Below are 20,522 nucleotides of genomic sequence, written 5' to 3' on the forward strand. Positions count from 1 at the left end.
CACTTTCAATTAGGTGATTTATTTTTTTCGACGCCGAGGCTTCAACAAGGCCTACTGTTTAATGGTAGATGTGCATACTGGCGACTGCTTTCTACCGAGTGCATTACGACCTTGTGTTGTGATATCATCCGACGAGAGAACGCACTGCCACGCCAGCCCCATCTATGAGGTGGTTGTGGAATAGCATTTCACTAGAGCGAACGTTTCACAGTATTAACAAGATCAAAATACGTACTATCAATGAAAAATTGTCGCACATAACGTTGCCACAAACTTTTCGAGTCAATAGCGAAAGAGTGATGCGCTAAAAAATAGAAAATATAGGAACATCTGTTGCACGGCTACCCGATAGATGGCACCAGTGTGTTCTCTCTTCGTGAGAGATCACAAGTGGTCATAACGCACTCATAACGCGACACCGTCACATGTGACGGTGTCGCGTGAACGCTGGAAGAAAAAGGAAAGGAAGAGGAAGACTGAGCTGGAAAAGAAAAAGAATGTCACCACGCCTCAACGGAGCCGAACATTAAAATATATATTTCGACGACCAATCGAGCTTCGTCGCACTTGGCGCCCGAACGGGGACTCCGTAATGAGGTAAATTTATGTGGGGACGGCGGTCATTATCAAATCGCCCACTGCGCTCTTCGCACCAACGAGAAGGCTTAACTACAACGTCAGCAACGATGGATGAAGACGGCGCAAAAAGCGGCAGTGACGCGTCGTTGCAAGCTGAAGTTGAGGCGGCAGTTGCACGGAGCGAAGAACTTCAGCAGACCCTTTCGAGGAGGGACGAAGAAATCGCTGAATTGAGGCAACGCATCGCAGAGCTTCTTAGCCGACAACAGACTGTACCCGCACCGACGCCTGCCTATTCTGCAAGTGCTGCTGGGGATAGCGCTTCTCTGAAAGCCATGGAGACCCTGGTGTGCGGATTACTGTCCCCAATAATCGAGAGACTCAACTGCTTGGAGGCCGCGAGCTCGAGAAGCAACTCTGAAAGCAGCGACGAGGGCTCCAAGCACCAAGGGCAACAGAATAAAATATCCAAGAAAAAGAAACGGCAGCAGTGGTCGCTGCATACCGAACTACAAGAGAGCGTTCCAAACTCATGCAGCACATCTGAAAACAGAGACAAGGGCTCGAACCGGCAAAGCCAGGGGAGAGGACTGGGAGATACCATCAAGTATCGAGTTCAGCCATCCACCGCGGCCGTAAGTGCAGCTCCCCTCCTTGCCACTGACGTAGTTGGTTGGTTCCATCAGGTCGAATTTTGGCTGAAAATTTACGGGCTGCCGGAAGATATCGCACTGCCGCTGCTCATATCAAAGCTACCTTCCAAAGATTTTGCTTGGATGCGCTTCGAGCTTAAATCCAAGAAGATGAGCACTTGGAACGACGTGAAGTCCGCGTTTTGGCGGCACTACAATTTAGAAAGCCCTGTGGAAAATCAAAAAGCAATGTTCGCTCGAAGACAGACCTCCACAGAAACGTGCATGGAATACGCTATTCAGAAGCTGCAACTGATAGAAGAATATGTCTTCACAGGAAGCGAAGCCGAGAAGTGCGAATTGCTTCTTGAATCGCTGAACGACAAGGCAAAGCGGATGTATTTCGATAGAAGCTTCACATCGCTTGATGACTTGCTCGACTCTTTTATGAAGTTTGATCGGGCAAGCGGAAAAGCCAAGAAGCCCGAAGAGAAGTCATTAAAAGTTTCAAACTTCCACGAAGGAGGGACCGATGAGCTGTGCAGTTTCGTCAAACTTGATCTGCAACAGCAGCCTGGGGAAAAACGTCAGGAATACGATGCAGCGAGCAGTGCGAATGACAAACCACGACCAAGCCTGACCTACCAAAGGGAATTCCGTCGCCAGAACAATGCAGCCCAGACCAAGGCTCAAGGATCCCGTCGGAAAGTACTCAAGCTTTGCCTAAATTGCAAACAGGAAGGCCACTTTGTTACATGGTGCCCCCAGCCTCTCACGCAAGAATTTCTTGAATGGCAGCGCGCATTTCAAGCGGAGCCTAACGTTCCGACTGACCTGGAAAACTCCGACCTGGTGTCTTCGGGGCCTGCGGGGAGACACCAGTAGTGCAGGGCGTTAGCTGTAAATCTTCTGTGGGCGTCAAACGGGTCCCAGTTTTTGTGGGATCCCTGGAACTCAGTGCAGTTTTGGATTCTGGTTCCACCAGAAGCCTTGTGAATGAAGCTGTTTGCCAGAGACTTCAGATGACACCTTCAAAATCTTTCCTGAAACTTGTGGGAGCAAATGGGCTACCTTTTTAAAATAATGGAGAAGTGAGTGTCGTCATTACGGTGGACGGAAGGTCATTCCGACAGACTTTTGTGGTTGTCCCACATTTAAAGGAAGCCTTAGTGTTACTTGGATATGACTTTCTACGCTCTTCAAAAGCATTTATCGACTGGGGTACAAACACGTTTTCCATCCAAGCCGAAAAACCACTCAAGGCTTATGCAACGATCACCCAAGTAGTACCGCCTCTTTCCCGGAAAGTCATCGAAGTCGTTTTGGAAGTCCCAGACGGCGAGACAAGTCGCGATATCTTATACGTAACAGGTTCTCAATCAGCTATTGAACGGTACCTGTTGGAACTGCAACCGACAGTCCTCGATGCAGGAACAAAGACTTTCAAACTTTTGGCTACAAACTTTTCCTTGAGGCCATCCAAAATACCTGCGAGGGCATCTTTAGGATCAGCAGAAAAGGTAGAAGCTGTTGAAGCGGTTGACTTGTCTCCCATCGAATGGGAATCAGTCCTGCAATGTTCCAGTATTTCTGATCTTGAGAACCAGGAAGATGTGCCGAAAGTCCGCAACGAAACGCAGCAGATAATTATTGATGAGTTGAGCTTCAACGTGGGAGCTTCGCTGAACTCCGAAAAGCTGGAGGCAGTAAAACAACTCTTGATGAAATATCGTTCTAGTTTTGCAACCGACACTGCACACCTGGGATCTTGTACGATAGAGAAACATTCCATTTCTACTGGTGGTGCAAAACCAATTGCACAATACCCAAGGCGAATTTCACCGGCTCAACGAGATTTGGTGAAGGCAATGATAAAAGACCTAATGGATGCAAAAATTATCCAGCCCTCCAAAAGCTCCTGGGCATCACCACTGGTTCTAGTTCAAAAAAGGACAAGTCGACAAGGATGTGTGTAGACTACAGGAAGCTAAATGCTGTAACTGAAAACGTTGTCTATCCACTACCACGAATCGATGATGCTCTGGCGGCATTGAGTGGGAGCAAATATTTCTCAACATTGGACCTCCTTTCAGGATTCTACCAAATAGAGGTGGAACCTGGCGACACAGCTAAGACAGTTTTTGTTACGCAGTGGGGGCTGTATGAATTTCTGAGAATGCCGTTCGGGTTAAAAGGGGCACCGGCAACGTGCCAGCGAATTGTAGATGCCATTATCGGTGATCTAAAGTATCGCAACGCACTGGTCTACATGGACGACTGCATTGTTTATAGCACAACGTTCCAAGATCACCTTCGACAACTGGGAAATATTTTCGCTCTTTTTGAGGCCGCAAATCTCAAGTTCAAACCGCAGAAGTGCCATTTCTTTTGCACCAGAGTGACTTACCTTGAACATATTGTATCCCAGAAAAGTATTGCACCTGATCCAGAGAAAGTCGATGCCGTAACGCGATTCCCCGTTCCTAGAACTGCGGCTGAAGTTCAATCGTTCTTGGGACTGACGTCCTATTTCCGAAAGTTCATTTGGAACCATGGTGCCATCGCAGCCCCCTTGAGAAAGCTCCTGAAAAAAGAAGCCTTCACATGGGGTGCTCCACAAGAACACGCCTTTCATGAACTGAAATCTGCCTTATGTGGACCTCCCGTCTTGAAGCACTTTTCAGAGGACTCTAAATACGGCCTCCAGGTCCACATTGATGCTTCCAGAACCGGCCTCGGCGCCATCCTCCTCCAGGAAGATGAAACTGAGGATTACAGGCCTGTTGTATACCTCAGCCGTTCCCTTCACGGAGCTGAAGAGAACTACACATCCACTGAACTTGAGGCCCTTGCAGTTAAGTGGTCCCTGGAACAGCTACGTCCCTACCTAATGGGCAGAACGTTTCATGTTGTTACAGATCACCATGCGCTCTGCTGGGTTCTTCGTTACAAGGAGGGAAACCAACGCCTGCTCAGGTGGTCTCTCCTGCTCGAAGAATTCGACTTTGAAGTTGTGTACAAATCGGGCGCATGTCACACTGCCCCCGATTGTCTGTCCCGTATTCCAAGTCGCTTCTGCTCAGGGGAACCTTCGAGTACAAACGGCTCGGGAGAGGCTGGGAGGACCCGCACTTGCGATGTGTTTGAGGTCAAAGAGCCCAACTTAACCTCCGAGCAGAAGGAGGACCCGTTCTGTACAAAAATCATAAAGATACTGCAGAAAAAGGCTGGTACAAAGAAACAGCAGAAGAGAGCAAGTAAACAATTCGTGCTTTTTCATGATGTATTGTACAAAAGGGATGCAGGACCAACGCATGAACGATTTGTTTTATGCTTGCCGGCGACGAAGCGAGCGGAAGTACTTCACGAATTTCATGGAAGTCGATTCGGAGCACACATGGGAATCCGTCGCACATACGAGAAAATCCACAGTAAATATTTCTGGCCTCGACAGTATCTGGATGTCCAACGGTTCGTGAAAAGCTGTGACCTCTGTCAACGGATGAAGATGACTACGACGTGCCCTTACGGACTGCTGCAGCCAGTTGAAGTCGATGTGGCATTTCATACAGTTGGACTCGACATAATTGGGCCCTTCCAGGCTTCACGAAGGTACAAGTTTGTCATAGTTGCCATAGACTACCTAACCAAGTTTGTTGAGGCGAAAGCTGTTCGTAACATTGAGGCTTCCACGGTGCAGAAGTTCATCGAGAGGAGAATTATTCTCAAGCACGGATGCCCCACAGTACTAGTTACGGACAGGGGCACACAGATGACTGCCAGATCAACTTCCGATTACCTCAAGTACCGTGGTATACGTCACGCAACGACTACAGCTTATCACCCAGCTGCCAACGGCCTCGTCGAACGAGCCAACAAAACGCTCAAACAGATGATGCGAATCACCACCTCATCTGGAAAGAAGTGGGCTGATGTTTTGCCCTATATAGTGTTCTGCTATAACACAGGATATCAGGACACAAATCGTACTTCTCCTTTTTTCCTTCTGTATGGACGGGACCCTGTTTTCCCCTTGGATGTGGCTTATAACAGGAAAGAGCTGCAAGAACTGCAAGCAAGCTCCGAATACGCGGTGCTCGTGCGTGAGCGCTTGAACGAAGCGCGTAGATTGGCTGCACGACACATCATGTTGGCTCAGGAGAAGCAGAAGAGACTATTTGACGAACACCGAACTGACATAACGTTAGAACGAGACCAGTTGGTGCTGTTGAGGGCCCCGCCAGTGGGGCTCAAAAAACGGACAATGTACACTGGGCCTCATCGAGTCGTGGCCAAGCTATCGCCGGTGAATTATGAAATAGAGTTCGGTGATGGTTCAGGGCGGGACATCGTGCACGTAGAAAAACTGAAACCGTATCTAGAGCCTGTTGCAGAATTTTCACTCTCCTAAAACTGTTCAATAGAATACTGTTTTATACTTGTACAGGAGTTGCAATTACCACGTGGGACGATTGTGTCGTGTCTGTATTTGAATGTTGTATTATATATGTACAGGACTTGCAATTACCGCTTCGGACGATTGTGTTTTGCGTGGACTTGAATACTGTTTTATACGTGTACAGCACTTGCAACTATCGCGTGTTTTGTGTGTGCTTTACGTGTCTTCAAAACACCAGTTTCTTTGCGTGTTGTGTGCGTCGGGTCGACGCCTTTTTGAGGCGGCGGCATGTGACGGTGTCGCGTGAACGCTGGAAGAAAAAGGAAAGGAAGAGGAAGATCGAGCTGGAAAAGAAAAAGAATGTCACCACGCCTCAACGGAGCCGAACATTAAAATATATATTTTCACGACCAATCGAGCTTCGTCGCACACGGCTACCCGATAGATGGCACCAGTGTGTTCTCTCTTCGTGAAAGATCACAAGTGGTCATAACGCACTCGGTCATAATCAGTCGCTAGGGTTCGAACGAGCATTTTTATGAATACATGCGACTAGAGACTAGTCTCTTTTGTTTTTTTTTTGAGGGTTATTAGTGGCGAAGGTTTCAATTAGCAAAAAGATTTTAGCTTATGTACAGCGATCATTCACTTGACCTCACTCGCTAGGTACGCTAGCATCGAACGCCGCGGCCACCTTCTTCCGGGGTCTTTCTCTCAATTCGCATTCAGTTGCGCCTGCCGTTCGCCCGTATCAAAGGTAAGCCGGGATTGCAAAACTTTTACAGCTTTGGACATGGCCTCCGAAATCCCGAAGCGCGGGATCTCGGAGGCCGTGCTTTGGATAGCACAAGGCCGCGAAAGGTATGGATTTAACTTTTTTTTTTTTACTTTTTATTTACGTAGGTTTGTTGAACTAAATTTTCATGCCCTTAAAGCACGTCCTTGGGATACCTCTGCGAAATTTTTCAGGTTGATACGTGGAGAAACGAAGTTATGCTGTGCCTTCGAACAGCCTTCGATCCCTTTGACTCAGCCCGTTAAACACAAGTTAACGCCGCATGCATGACCCTTTGTCGTGGGGTACCTTACACATTCATTTCTTGCAAGATTGTTTTCTCGCTGCGGGGATGAAGGCAGAACAGTAGACACGGATCGAAATAAAGCAGCCATCGTATTGGTGAGGATGTCAACAGACTGATCTGACTGTAGGGAGTCATGACATCGAACCCAAAGACCATGTTGCACTTCGAGCGCATTATTTTTAAATATTGATTCAAATAGCAAATTTAGAAATCCATCTATAGTCAATTAATGTTAACAAAATGCCGATTTTATACTCTTTACTGCGTTTGTTTATCTCCTCTTGGACGGCGTTGTATATCTCGCGGCGTCGACGGGAACCTGTGAAGTTTCAAACCTGTTTCTGGGGTTGTGCGGTTTCGATGAGAGCTTCGACGTTTGCTTTCTGGGAGAGCTTATAGCAATGTTAAGCACAAAAGACGAAACACTCAAGAATCAACATCTTCAAAGTGATGCATGAACAGCCCCACGGGTAAGCAATCTGGCGAATGGTCTCCCCAGTGTTGTAAATATGTTGAGCCACATGGTGCGACGTGTCCCACCAGGCATGATCGTTCTGAGTCTATTATCACGATCCGATGTACGGCACGTGAAAGATCGCCAAGGAATAAAACACGAAGCCAGTGTTCACTTGTTTTCTGATATCAAAACGCAAACAAAAAGGCAGAAGAAAAGCTAAGAAGAGTACGTGATCAATTTATTTCGTGTTTGTTGTGTTTTTTGTGTATTCTCAACTACTGCACAAGAAAGAATGGATCATGCCACTTCATTCAAAGGAACCGAATCCAGTACATCCAAACAATTCCCCTCGCCGTGCACTGCAATGCGAGATAGTAGTGTGGTCACTTGGGATTTTACAAAAAGGGTTATTGGCCGATGGACCCTCCCAGCCCTTCACATTCTAGCAGACACAACGCTGCAGATAAGGTCTGCTCATCTCCGGCCTTCGCTCTACAAAAGTGGAAAGAGCTGGGAGGAGCTTTCCCTGAATTCTTAAACTGTCCCCGGCCATAGACGCCGCGCAATTTTGATAGGGCTCTATCGGTGATGGGCAATCGTGCGTCCTGAGCGGGAAGTAATTGAGGTATGGACAGAAGTCGGCTACAGCTCAGACATCCGCGAGATACTCCTCCAGCACTGTAAAGTAGTAACTCTCACGCGAGGTTAGGACGACTTGAACGGCATATTTTTTTTTCGTGAAGAATACAAAGGTGAGCTATGTTTTACGAATATGAAGCTCTGGCACGTCCGTCATATGGAATAAAATGCGGTAATATAAATATATTTTCTTGGATTTACATATTTATTTATGTTACACTCACTGTCAGATGCATTGCAGATGGGAGTGCTGAAAAAACAAACAAAATAGCAGTGGAAAATGCAGAACAGTTGAAAGGACACTGACACTCCCAAAAGTTTATTTATTTATTTATTCATTTTTGTTTGCCGATCTAAGATGGTGTCACGAGACTGCCCTATCAATAATTTTCTACAGAGAGATAACTATAATATAGCCCTGAAAATCTCAACTGCTCGAAATCGAAACGGAGACGTGAGCACAGAAGATCATGACCGCGACATGTGGATGATGTGTACCGAGGAGGAGTGGGAAATGTAGAAGCCTGGAGAGTTGCCGGAAAACACGTAGCTGCGCCGACATCGTTGTTTTTTTTGTTTTTTTTTTCCCGCTTTCTTGGCGTGCGAATCAAACGACGACGACGACGAAGTTGCGTGGACCGTTTGTCCTAGGATTGTTTCGCACTTATGGTGGCTTCCGCTCGATGTTCTGCACTTGAAGATCGATTGGTCGGTACAACGAACGACAGTTCCGAAATAGCGGCCCAGGGTTCGTCACAACATTTGTGTGTCGTGCGCCACCATTGCGTCGTTCAGCCCGCGGAACGTCGCCATATTGAGAATCACGAAGTACATTTATTTCTAGTGATCCATGCAATATATTTTTTTTTTCATTAAGATATGCGCAGATTCTGGGGGGGGGGCACAAAAAATGGGGTTTACACGCTTTTCAGTTTTTAATATTGAATGTGCGCCTTAGATGACACACGACTTTGAATATATTTGGTACGCACAGTTTGAACGCCACTTGACCGCGGAAAAAAGAGTGGGCGCGACTATAACTGGTTAATAGACTTATTCCAAAACTCCAAGTGCCACATCGCGGCATAATGCCACGTTATCCATTGTGGGAATCAGTGGGGAGCAAACTCCATACAAGCTCCACTCCTGGCCCCCCATGTTCCCAGAATGCAACGCGCGCGGCGACGGATTTCTCGAAGTAGTCCATTCTCGACCGTCTGTTTTCGGGCAAAAAGAAAATAAATTTCGTGCCGCAAATTGTGTTCGGGTTTGTTGGGCCTTTAAAGGTCGTGTTTAAATAAAAACCTGGCGATAACAATTACCCTGTTATTGTTCCTTTGAACAACGGCAAATGCAAGGCTTGCAGAACTGGAACAAAAAAGCACAATTATCGAATTTATCTATAGATGCAGGTAGATGATTCCATTCAATAAATGATGCAAAAAATGTGTTACAATGACAAAATGGGACGCCTTTTTTTTCTGACGCTGGTTTGGGCGTGCGGGAAAAATCGTGGTGAGATTATCAGCTAATAACCGAGTTCAGTGCTGTGATGAAAAACCTTGTGAAAAAAAATAATACCAGGAATTCTGAAATGTGCGAGGCTGGGTAGAAATTGCTTTTCTTTTTATTGACATATAGCGCTTTATGCTGACCGGTTCACGATAACATGGTGGCATCCAAACAATAACTTTGTTACGGCCTTTCCATCTCATCGCAGAATGTTTATACAAGTAAAATCTAGTGCATAAGTGACTTTTAGTTTTCTGTTTATAACACATTAATAATTGGTAAATCCCCTTCGTCTACATGACCAAGCCCTCAACGACCATAATAAGAAAACATGTCTTTCTTCATTTAACATACTCTCAGCTTCTTTTTTTCAGTTGTCTGCATGCTCTTCAGCAAGGGAAACGGTTGTATTGTTTCGAGTAGTTTCGAGTATTTAGAACAAACTTACGTAATGTATACGCGCCTGAAGTCAGCCTACTCGCAGGCTTGGGGTTCCCGAACGGACGAGCACGGCACCTTCCGAGATCGTTTTCCCGGCTCTGGTGCCACCACTGGGAATGAGCGTCTACAAGATGGAGCCTGGAATCCCCGCACCAAATGTTGCCAAAACCGGCAGCGTCCGGGATGACTTCCTCGAGCTCGAGCATCAGCTTGACTACGTCGAAAACAAGGCGAGATTTTTTTTACTCTTTCTGGAACGGGAACATCTTAGACAGAAATCTGTCTGGTTGAGTGGAACTATAATAATAAAAAGGAAATACTTCAGCCAAAGCATTCAAAAAGTGTCTCAACGACGTGCGAAAATTCGACAGCGAGCGCAGCGCCATCGCCGAACACTGCGAGTTCCTCGATCATCAAGTCGGCTTTGCGAACGCAAGCGCGATCGACAACAGTCTTGTTTTTTGTTGTTGTTTTGTTTTTTTTTACTCTACCTGGAGTCGTGGAACATCCATCACACTCTAAAAAGTTTAGACATGTCCATGGGTGCCTTGCCATCTGATTACGCTAAAGTTCCTTGGTGTGTCTGTCTTACAAGTAGCGTCAAATGCACCAATTAGCGCGAGGCCCGTGACTCGTGCAGCTGTCAGATACAAATGGCGGCGCAGCTCTGAAATGAGCGGCCCTTGGAAGCCGGATGGCGGCAGAGCACCCCTTTGCGGCACGTGTCTTGCGCGTTCCCGCAGCAATGGTTGGCGGTAGTTGTAAGCGCCAAGCATGGATCTTATCAAGAGGCTTTGTACTCCGTTTCAAACTTAAGCGTGAAAACACGAAGCAAAAGTAGCGTCGCGTCGCGCCGCTAATCGGCGTAATCATCACAACCACCCCTGACGCTGTGACGTAAAGGCCTGACACTGGACCAAGTCAGAGCGTCAGTGGCGGTTTCTATATTTGCGATGCAACGCGATTTTTGCCCACATGTGTTTCACGCTGTCACAGCAAACGGCGCGAGCGCGTTACTTTATCTCTGGTTTTCTCTGCGCGAGAACGCGCGCAAATGATTTGCGAGATTAAACCTTAAGCTTGCTCCAGCAGCTTTGGCTGGGTTGTACACTGTGTATAAATCAAAGTATTAGCGATGTACGCGGCCAAAAGCGTCCCTGTGGTCAGCTTTTCACGATTGGCCAAACCATGGGCATATGAGCACTGTCAGATTGTCAACTTTAACTGTGTTAATTTCAAATTGCGATGGCTCCTAGCTTCCATTGTGCTTTTTAAACACACCATCGCACTCGTCGTCGCACCCGATGGTAAATAGCCAGAATAACAACTGCTGACGTCACGGGGAGGTAAATCCCAGTCGTGACGTCACGGAGGGAAACCATAAGAGGGCGCCACCGAAGCATCTCGGCGCTAATAGTGTACGCAGAGGGTCATTTTGCTGATTAATGCGGGTATTTCTTCAAGCGGTTAAGTTACCCGAAAAAGGGATTTTAGGGTCACGTGACCGGCTCCGTGGGGAGAAAGCATCTAGACTTTCAGCCGCTCAGCAAACAAAAGCCTTGATTTTTTTTTTTTTTTTTTAATTCTCGATTAACACCATCTTTCGGGAAAATAACTCTACATGCCACTCCTAAAGTACATGAATGTGGTTCATTTTGCTTACATTTCAAGCTTCTTCACTTTTTTATTCTCTTGGCGAATACGAACTTAAATATTCGAAGCGAGTACGGACTTATGTCAGCCTGGAACGCTAGGTACCTTTAGTTTCCTCTCTCCACGGAGCCGGTCACGTGATCTCAAAATCCCTTTTGCGGGTGAGTTAACCTCCGAGAGAGATATTTGCATTGATCACCATAGAAACCCAAGGTCTAGGGCACCTCACAAGGACAACTGGAGGAAGATAGCCTCTGCAAAAAACGGTTTCTCTTGGCAGAAGACAAGGAATGATGCTGCCTCGTGCTGCTTCACCTTGCGACTCGGTCACCCCTGAATAAGAGACCAAGCATGTTTCAAGACGTTGGGACACTTTTAAGGGCTTACGTTGGAGTTTGCTCTTTTTATTACTTTTTTTTCCCTTGTCCCTCTGCGACATTCTATCCCCATTAAAGTTAATGGGAAGCGATGACCCCAAGCTTCCAAAGTGCTTTTAAGTACACCATAGAACTTGGCATTCGGAAGTGATAATAAGCTTTGTAAAAGCACTCACTGGTCACGAACGCGAATTCAAATATTCGTCGACGAATTGATTGTTGACGAGCGCATACGTACGAGTGACGCAGTTCTCGTTTCCAATGCGTGAGTTGGGGTCGGCTGACGTCATTTTGGCCTTTGTAGGCATTGCCAAGAGGATATTTAGAACCATACACACATGATGATAACATCATAGAACACTGACAATAATGAGCACAAAACAGGCCCAGCTACAGAACACAAATATTACACCAGTAAGTAATAATTGTCTGTAACTTGTTTAATTACAAAGACGAACACACCTCTGAGCATCTCAGTTTAATAGTATGTGTTAATTCATTGTTGTATAGCAGGACATTTCATTTACGTCACTTGAGCAAACGCCAACGTGACAATTGAAAAAACAAACCAAAAAACACTGCGATCAAATGCAAGCTCTTGCAACGAAAGCACGTTATATAAAAATCTTTAGAACTGCCAATTCGGAAAACTGTCGATTTGTACAAAAGGTTAAAGATCGCAGGGGCTTCCTCGCTAAATGTTGCTGTGAATATTCTGTGACCCAGGGCTGAAACAACTTCCCTTATGCCCTACACTCGACGTCTACCTTTCGTTTTGATTCTCAGCAATTCAAACTTTTCAAGGAAGCTAGAAAAAGGCGAAAATTTTATCCTAAACCTATATTGCAAAATCATTGATTAGTACGTACAAAATGTAATGGTCGCAGGAGCTTCCTCGCTAAAGGTTGCTGTGATTATGCGGTTACTTTGGGCTGAAGCAACTTCCCCAAGGCCCAACATGCAACGCATACATTCCGCATCGATTCTCAGACACTCCAACTTTGAAACAAAGCTAAGAGTATGCGAAAATTGCATGCTAAAAGTCTAATCGATCCTCGAACACATCCGGGAATCCGAGCACCGCTACGGCGATATGACTGATGCTGCCGCACAGGTGCTAATATCCAGAGCGATCTTGCACAGAAAGGGTATAAAGTCTCCTTTTTTCATATCTTCACGTCATACCCACGTGAGAGAGCACGAAGAAGCCTGAAATCTTCGGCAAGCAGCGGCACATCACCACTTTCTGTCACCGAATCAACTCGCATCCACCAGATCTGGGCGCTGCCCTCTTACCGGTAACATCACTCGGTTGCTATAGAAACCAAGCCAGCTCAGCTCGTTGCTATGGTACCGCGTGTGACCAATCTCGGTGAGAGGCGGCACAGGGAAAAGCGTGGCGCTGCTCTGGCATCTACGCTGCCATATACAGTGGCTCTAGTGAGAATCGCGTAGCAGCGGTAGTTCGGGCACTTATTCCTGAACCGAGAACCGCGATAGAGGCACCGTCCTCACTGTAAAGCTGGCAGTAAAGCTTGTATTTATCTATTTGCGACGGAAACAAACCCCCGCGTTCTTGGGAAAGGGTTGATCATCTACTACCTTGAGGCCAACGCCATCAGGGATAGCACCAAGAACCGGGCCGTTCTGCTGACTCTGTTTTCAAACGGTCAAGGCATTGGTGGCTCCCAAATCTCCAAGTGAGCTTACTTTTGAAGAGATCGTGAATTTGCTCCAAGCACACCCCGGCCGGCAGAACTGTTCAGCCGTTGCAAGTTCCAACGGCGAGGTCAACAGCCCGTAGAGTCAGTGACAGCGTACTTCGTTGCTCTTAAGGAAATTGCAGCAGACAGCACCTTTGGGAATATTCAAGTGACTCCGACGACTAGCACAGCTAGCCCTCCCGTCTCAGCGCCAGCTGTTTGGGCTGCCGACGGCACGGTCAGCACGGTCACAGCAGCGGTTCCCAGCAACGGGACGATGTTACCCATGAACATAATGTTGCGCGATCGTTTTGTTTGTGGTCTTCGAAATGAAAATCTCCAGCAGCGGATGTCTACAGAGCGGGGCCATGCGTTTCTCAAGACGTTTGACATTGCTGTACGCGCCGAGAGTGCCAAGGGCTACCAGCAGCAAATAAAGACAGATTTTCAAGGAATCAACAAAGCGGAAAAAACGCGTCCGGCACATTGTCGCTAGGAGAAGACGACGCCATCCTCCACAATCCTAGTTCTTGCAAGTTCCGGACACCACAGTGTCGGTACTGCAAAAAGACGGGACACATCATGAAAGCTTGCACCAAGAAAAAAAGAAAGCGGCCAAAACTCCGTACAGGCACTCGACCCGGAGGAGACTTATAGAACCATTACGGTACCGTCAGTCACGCTGGATGACCTGTACGCCGTAACAACGCGGCGGGAGCCGTCAGAGAAGGTAATGATAAGCTTGAAAGTTCAGGGTGTTTTTCTCAGATTTGAGGCGGACTCGGGAGCGGTGTTTTCTTTGATCAGCAAACAAACGTTCCGAGCAGCGTGTCCAAGAAAGCCTCCAGAATTTACACACTATAACATCGCTCTGCGTACCTGTTCTGGGGAAGGTATCAAATCTCTGGAAACAACTGACGCCATGGTCCAGTTCAAGAAACTGAAAGTGGACTTGCCTCTACTTGTGATGAAGCACCCGGAACGTAACCTTCTTGGGCGGAATTGGTTTTCAACCTTGGGACTAGGCCTCCGCGGCGTGCACCAGGTAGTGTTGGATGGCAGCCTGACAGCCGCCATAGGAAGGTACGGGTTCAGTTTTTGACGAAAACCTGAACGGCTACAGCGGGCCAGCTTTAAGCATAGAACTGGAAGACAACGCGTCACCCAAATTCCTACGAGCTCGCACTGTGCCATTCGCGCTCAAACCTGCGATGGAAGCCAAGCTGCAACGTCTCACTGAACAAGGCATCTATGAACAGACTCAGCACTCGAACCGGGCAACACCGGTTGTAGTGTTGAGGGAAAAAAAACCGCAGTGTCAGACTTTGTGGTGACTACCGCAGCACCGTCAACGCTGTGACGCTCATGGCGTGATATCCACTGACGACAGTGTCAGGGGTGCTCGCAATCCTGCGGGGAGAGAAACTTTTCTCAGCCATCGACCAGGCTTAAGCATACCAGCAGTAACGAGTCACCAAAAACACAGCTAAAGTTCTTACTATTAGAATGCAATTAAATGCAAAGGTGCAAGCGAGCTGGACAAGAATGATGAAAATAATCCCCTTCTCCAGGGATTATTTTCATCATTCTTACTATTACACGATAATTTCTTTATCGTGTCAAGCGACTTCCTTTTGGCGTCTCGGCAGCACCAGCCACTTTCGATAAATGCATGAAGACAACACTTGCATGGATACCCGGTGTCAGAGTGTATCTGGACGTCATCATTGTCAGTGGTGGCACATCCGCTGAACACGCCCAGCATCTGAAACTTGTCCTGTCAAGACTCCAAGAAGCTGGCCTGCGAGCAAACCGGGAGAAGTACATATTTGGCATTCCTGAGGTGGTATATCTGGGCTACACGATTGATGCGGCTGGTGTTCATCCAACCAACGACAAGATCAAGGCGTTGTGGGAGTTGCCAGAACCAACGTCAAAAGCTACACCGCAGTCTTTTCTCAGAATGCTGGCATTGTACAACAGGTTCTTAGAAAACCGAGCGACTTTAGCTTGCGATTTGTACAGACTACAAGCCAAGAGCGTCCCCTGGCACTGGGAAGAGCGCCATGCCTTCGCTTTCCGGAAGTTAAAAGAGCTGGTACTTCGCAAGACGACCATGGCTCACTACGATGAGTCAAAATCACTGCTTCTGTCTTGTGATGGGTCACCATATGACGCCGGCGAAGTTCTTGCGCAGGTCGACTACAAGAGCAGGGAAGCTCCAAATGCATTCGTGTCAAGAGCTCTAGGGGATGCCGAGAAAAATTATTCACAGCTTGATTGAGGATTAGCTGTAGTGTTTGTGACGATGCATTTTTACCAATACATCGCCGGACGAAGCGTCGTTATTGACATCAATCACCAACCACTGCTCGGCATCTTGGGACCGCAGAAGCCGGTACCACAAGTCTTGTTACCCCCAATGCGGCGATGGTGAGTCAAACTATCGGCGTACAATTATGAACTCGTGTGCAAGCCTGGGAGACAACACCAGAACGCGAACGTTCTAAGCCGTCTGCCCCTTCCTGACAGTGACGACGAGCCTTGCTCACCAGGAGATATCCTGATGATTAAAGTCTTGACAAGTTCTCCGCTCAAGGCAGAGAGGATAGTATCCATGATATGCGTGGGTTCAATTCTGTGCCGTGTCTACGATGCTGTGCACCAAAGCAAGTTTCATGAGCTCACAGAGGACTTCACCGTGTACAGAAAAAGAGGCACTGAGATGTCCACTCAAAAAGGATGTGTCATATCTGGGTCCCGGGTAGCCATATTTGCCTTGGCACGCCCTGAAGTCTTGAATTTAAAGCGTGCTGGACACAAGGGAATTGTTGTCATGAAGTTATCTGCTCGCAGCTATGTGTGGTGGCCTGGCATCGACCGCGGCCTCGAGACAACTGTTGGCAGCAGCCCCAAATGCTAGGAGTCCAGAATGATACCAAGCAAGGCCCCGCTTCCTACATCGGATTGCTCATCACTTCCTTCGGACACGATACATTTGAACTTTGCAGGCCCTCTGGAAGAAAAGAAGTTCCTTGTTGGTATAGACACCTACACGAAGTGGCTGGAAGTTTGAAGCATAGCTAATGTCACATCTGCAGCGGTCATCGAAGAACTTCGAGGTACGTTGCAACTTTTGGAGTGCTTCGCAAGATTGTTTCCGACAACGAAAACGTTTCGGTACCCAAGGAGATGATGAACTTTTATGAAAAGAATGGCGTGAAGGTTGTGGCCAGCGACAAATGGCCAAGCTGAGCACATGGTTTACGAACTAAAGCAAAGTTTGACAAGAGAGAAAACGGGGTCGCTGTCACTGATAATTGCGAGATTCCTGTACAAACAACACAACTCAGTTTGCAGCTCGACAGGGAAAACACTTGCATTCTTGATGCTGAACAGGGAGCTTGCTACCAACATCAGTAGATTCCTTCCTCATTCAGAGGGTAGACCCAAGGAGCGAGCTACGGAAAAGAAACCGCCGTCCAGGGTGTTCCGAGAGGGACAGGCGGTTTATGTCCTAAACTGCAAAGGATCTGTCAAGTGGATCCAAGGAAAGTTGACCAGGATACTTGGAAGTCGCTCCTGGCTGGTGGAGACAACAACTGGATCAACCCGCCGTTACGTGGATTAAATCAGGCGTCTATTTACGACATCGACTCCATCGGCTGCGTGGTCTGTTCTTGCTCCTCTTTCGGACTCCCAACAGGATCACCCTACCGAGAGATCGTCATTCCGAGATAATTCCGAGACGACACCGAAACATACGACAGATGTCGGAAGCGGAACAAGACAGCAACCTCCAAGAAATAGGCACAGAACGCTATGGGCGCTACATCTATGGGGAAAGGGGTGTTATGTGCCGGTGCCGGCGCCGCCGGCAGGTGGACTAAAAAGCCGATGCCGCGAGCCTTGTGACAATCGCGTGCCAGCGGCAACTCGGGCATTTACCGCTCATTCACACTGGAAGCAGATCCGCGTTCGCAAAGCGGTTGCGAACGCGGTTGTATAAGGTTTCAGTACAATTGCACGCACACTTGAAGTCATCAAATGCGCGTGAAATTGTACTGGATCTTTATACAACCGCGTTCGCAACCGCTTCGCGAACGCGGATCCGCTTCCAGTGTGAATAGGGGGTAAATGAGCGGTTATTTTTGGACCGAGAACCGCGATTGGAGGAGTCCAGACCGTAAAGCTGGCAGTAAAGCTTCTATTTATCAAAGGGTCATGCACCCGAGGGGGAACTCCTCGTTTGCAGCAATGCAGCCAGTCGACTGGAGACGAGAAAGGTTCAGCCAATGGCCTTTTCCTGAGTTTCCACGTCGCATGCGCAGCAGCAGCAGACAGGAGTGCACGATTTTTGTGGCGTCGTGCGTCCGACTCGGGACTGTAGGAGGCAGCGGTGGTCACGCGTTTCGAAGTTTTCCGACATGCCCCAACGCTCTTCCGTTGTCGGCTCCAGCAACGACAGCAAGCTTTGTCGCGGTTTGTGTTTCTTTAGGTTTCCTTCTACTAATCTGCACCCAACGAGGCGGCAACTGTGAATTCGGGTGATCCGGGGAAACAATGTGGACGGCTCCTAAAGGCTGCCTTTAAAGCTCTCTCGTGTTTGCGGTTGCAACTTCAAGGAAGGTGCAAGTTTTTGTTCCTTTATTTGTTGGTTTTATCACAATCTACGGGTAACTCATTCAAAGGTGGTTCGAAATTCCGAGCCAGAAGTGCGCGTCACGTGGAACTGCATGTGAGGTCTGTTTACCTTACAAACAAAAAAAGCGCAAATATTACACGAAAGGCAAGTGAGAATCATGTGCTTGACAAGCGCTGTACAGCAATGTACAGCGCTTATCATGTACATTCCCCTCACTTTCACCCGTCCTTCGTCTAATTTTTGCGCTTTTTTTTCTTGAAATGCATCACCAACTTGACCAAGTTACCACTTTTATACCAGATCAGTTTACCTTGCATAACTTTTTGTACACGCGCGCCTTCGGGTGAGACATTGTCATGTCAAAACAAAGCACCCGAAGCACCGCGACACTAGGTGCTCCAATGTCATCGCCAAGAAATAGGAGCCGCACACTATTGGGCACGATATAAAAGTATGGGGGGAGGGGGGCGCTCGCACACGAGAAAGGAGAGACAGGACCAAGCGCTACATACAAATGAACGTTTATAGACATATTACTAAATTATCCAAGCGTCAAGGAGAATGCAGGGATTGGTGTTCCACGCGCCGCACGTGCTGGCCTCACCAGTAGTAACTTTTCTAAAGAAAATGCCCAATACAAATTGCATCTTGCACGCGCGTTCGTCAACGCTTTACTTTGGTTATTTACTTCGAATCTTGTATAGGGGAGAGGTATGTGCATGTGGCGCGTGGATCACGAAGCCCTGCATTCTCATTGATGCTTGAGTAATTTAGCAATAGGTGTATTCAAAACACACTCACTCACTATTCATACACGCAATCAGGCTCGCGACACAACGGTGCACTTACGCAGCTGTCTTCGTCCTTCACTCTGCAGCGGTTTGGCCTCGCTGCTGCCCGTAGGGAGGTACGACACCCGGAACCCAGTTCACCAAGAAAGACGTTTATCACCCTTTGGGTACGGTGCTGTCAGCGCCTCCCCCCCCCCCCCCTTTCCCCCCGGGGGGCTTGAGCGCGCGAGCGCCCTCAAAACTCTTAGGCAGTAGGCCTCAAATAATTTTCTCTCAGTTTTATTTTTGAATTCTCGTACAATTTTCGTATCTTCAAGATTAGGCGCACAGGGGCACACATCAAAATGAATGGCGAGATTGTTCGATGGAGAGCTTCTGACAGAAAGGCCATGCTCACGTGCTTTGTCATTTATACACCTCCGAGTTCGACCATCGCACGCTCTACCGCAAGTCACGGCTATCTTGTAAACAAGTGACGTTGCACAATCAACGTACTGTGTTACGTTTTTTTTGTTTTTTTTTTTTTTTAGAACATGACTGTTTTTCCTTTTTCTGTTGTTGACTTTTTGAACACAAGCTAGACAGTTTAGATGGGACAGAGAACACCACAGGCACATCAGAGTGTGAGGCAACTCTCTTGAAGTTATGGGACAGCCTATGAACCTATTCGATTACTACCGGTCTTCACTTTTCTCTCTGAGCTGCTGTTTTCTTTCAGTGATTGTATTTTGAAACAAGTGTTTCTGCAACCTCTTCCGAGAAACGTTTTGGATATCCCGCAAATTTAGGGCGGCCCACCTGATCAAAGAAGCAATCGCTATAAGTATATGCCTCCACGACTCATCTACAGAAGCTCTCATCGCACTGACAGCGCTTTTCGCTAATGTAATCCTCATCGGCTTTGTACACTCAATCAGCCACTAAAAAGTACTTATCTGCAACTATCTCCAAAATAAAAATTTGTTCTATCCTTCTTTTATCTCTTATGAAATGTCTTCCATCATAATTGTCAACTGTGTTGCCGATACGCGAGGCAGTGCAATACCCGACGGTCGGCGCCAGGGGAGGGTGAAGACGGGAGCAGAAGGGACACCACCTAAGACTACTTCAAGGCCCCTCCACATCCTCCTGTCCGCTTCAGCCTACGCCACGCTAATTGCTCGACCCGCCCGACCACTACTTCGGACAAGATGCCTGTGGGATGCATTGCCTGCCTTGCCATTGCCTGCCCGCAATTCAGCATCATTAGGGGGTGATGCTGAATTGCTAAGGGATCATCGTCCTGTGAAACATGGGCCGGTTTTGTGTGACAGTGGGCCGCGTAACCTATGAGGGTGGCCCAAAAGTGCACGTCTTGTCATTTCCAGATAATGAAACACGCAAGAAAGCCCGGTTCATAGCTATTCCACGCAACGATTTTACAAACATTCAAAGGTAAGCTACCCTTGCTACGACGAAGAACCGTGTTCGTGGAATAGTTATAGTGCCTTTTATCATTTATAATTTAGCATTTGTAAACGAAAGTTTGTACCCCTATTTGTTGCTAGATCTTTAATGGCTGTCAGTGAGGGTCTGTGTATTAGACTCTCCCTTGGCGGTATGTATGGAAGTC

The sequence above is a fragment of the Ixodes scapularis genome, unplaced genomic scaffold (genome assembly GCF_016920785.2).
Source record: "Ixodes scapularis isolate PalLabHiFi unplaced genomic scaffold, ASM1692078v2 PGA_scaffold8__174_contigs__length_109621045, whole genome shotgun sequence".
Classification (NCBI taxonomy): domain Eukaryota; kingdom Metazoa; phylum Arthropoda; class Arachnida; order Ixodida; family Ixodidae; genus Ixodes; species Ixodes scapularis.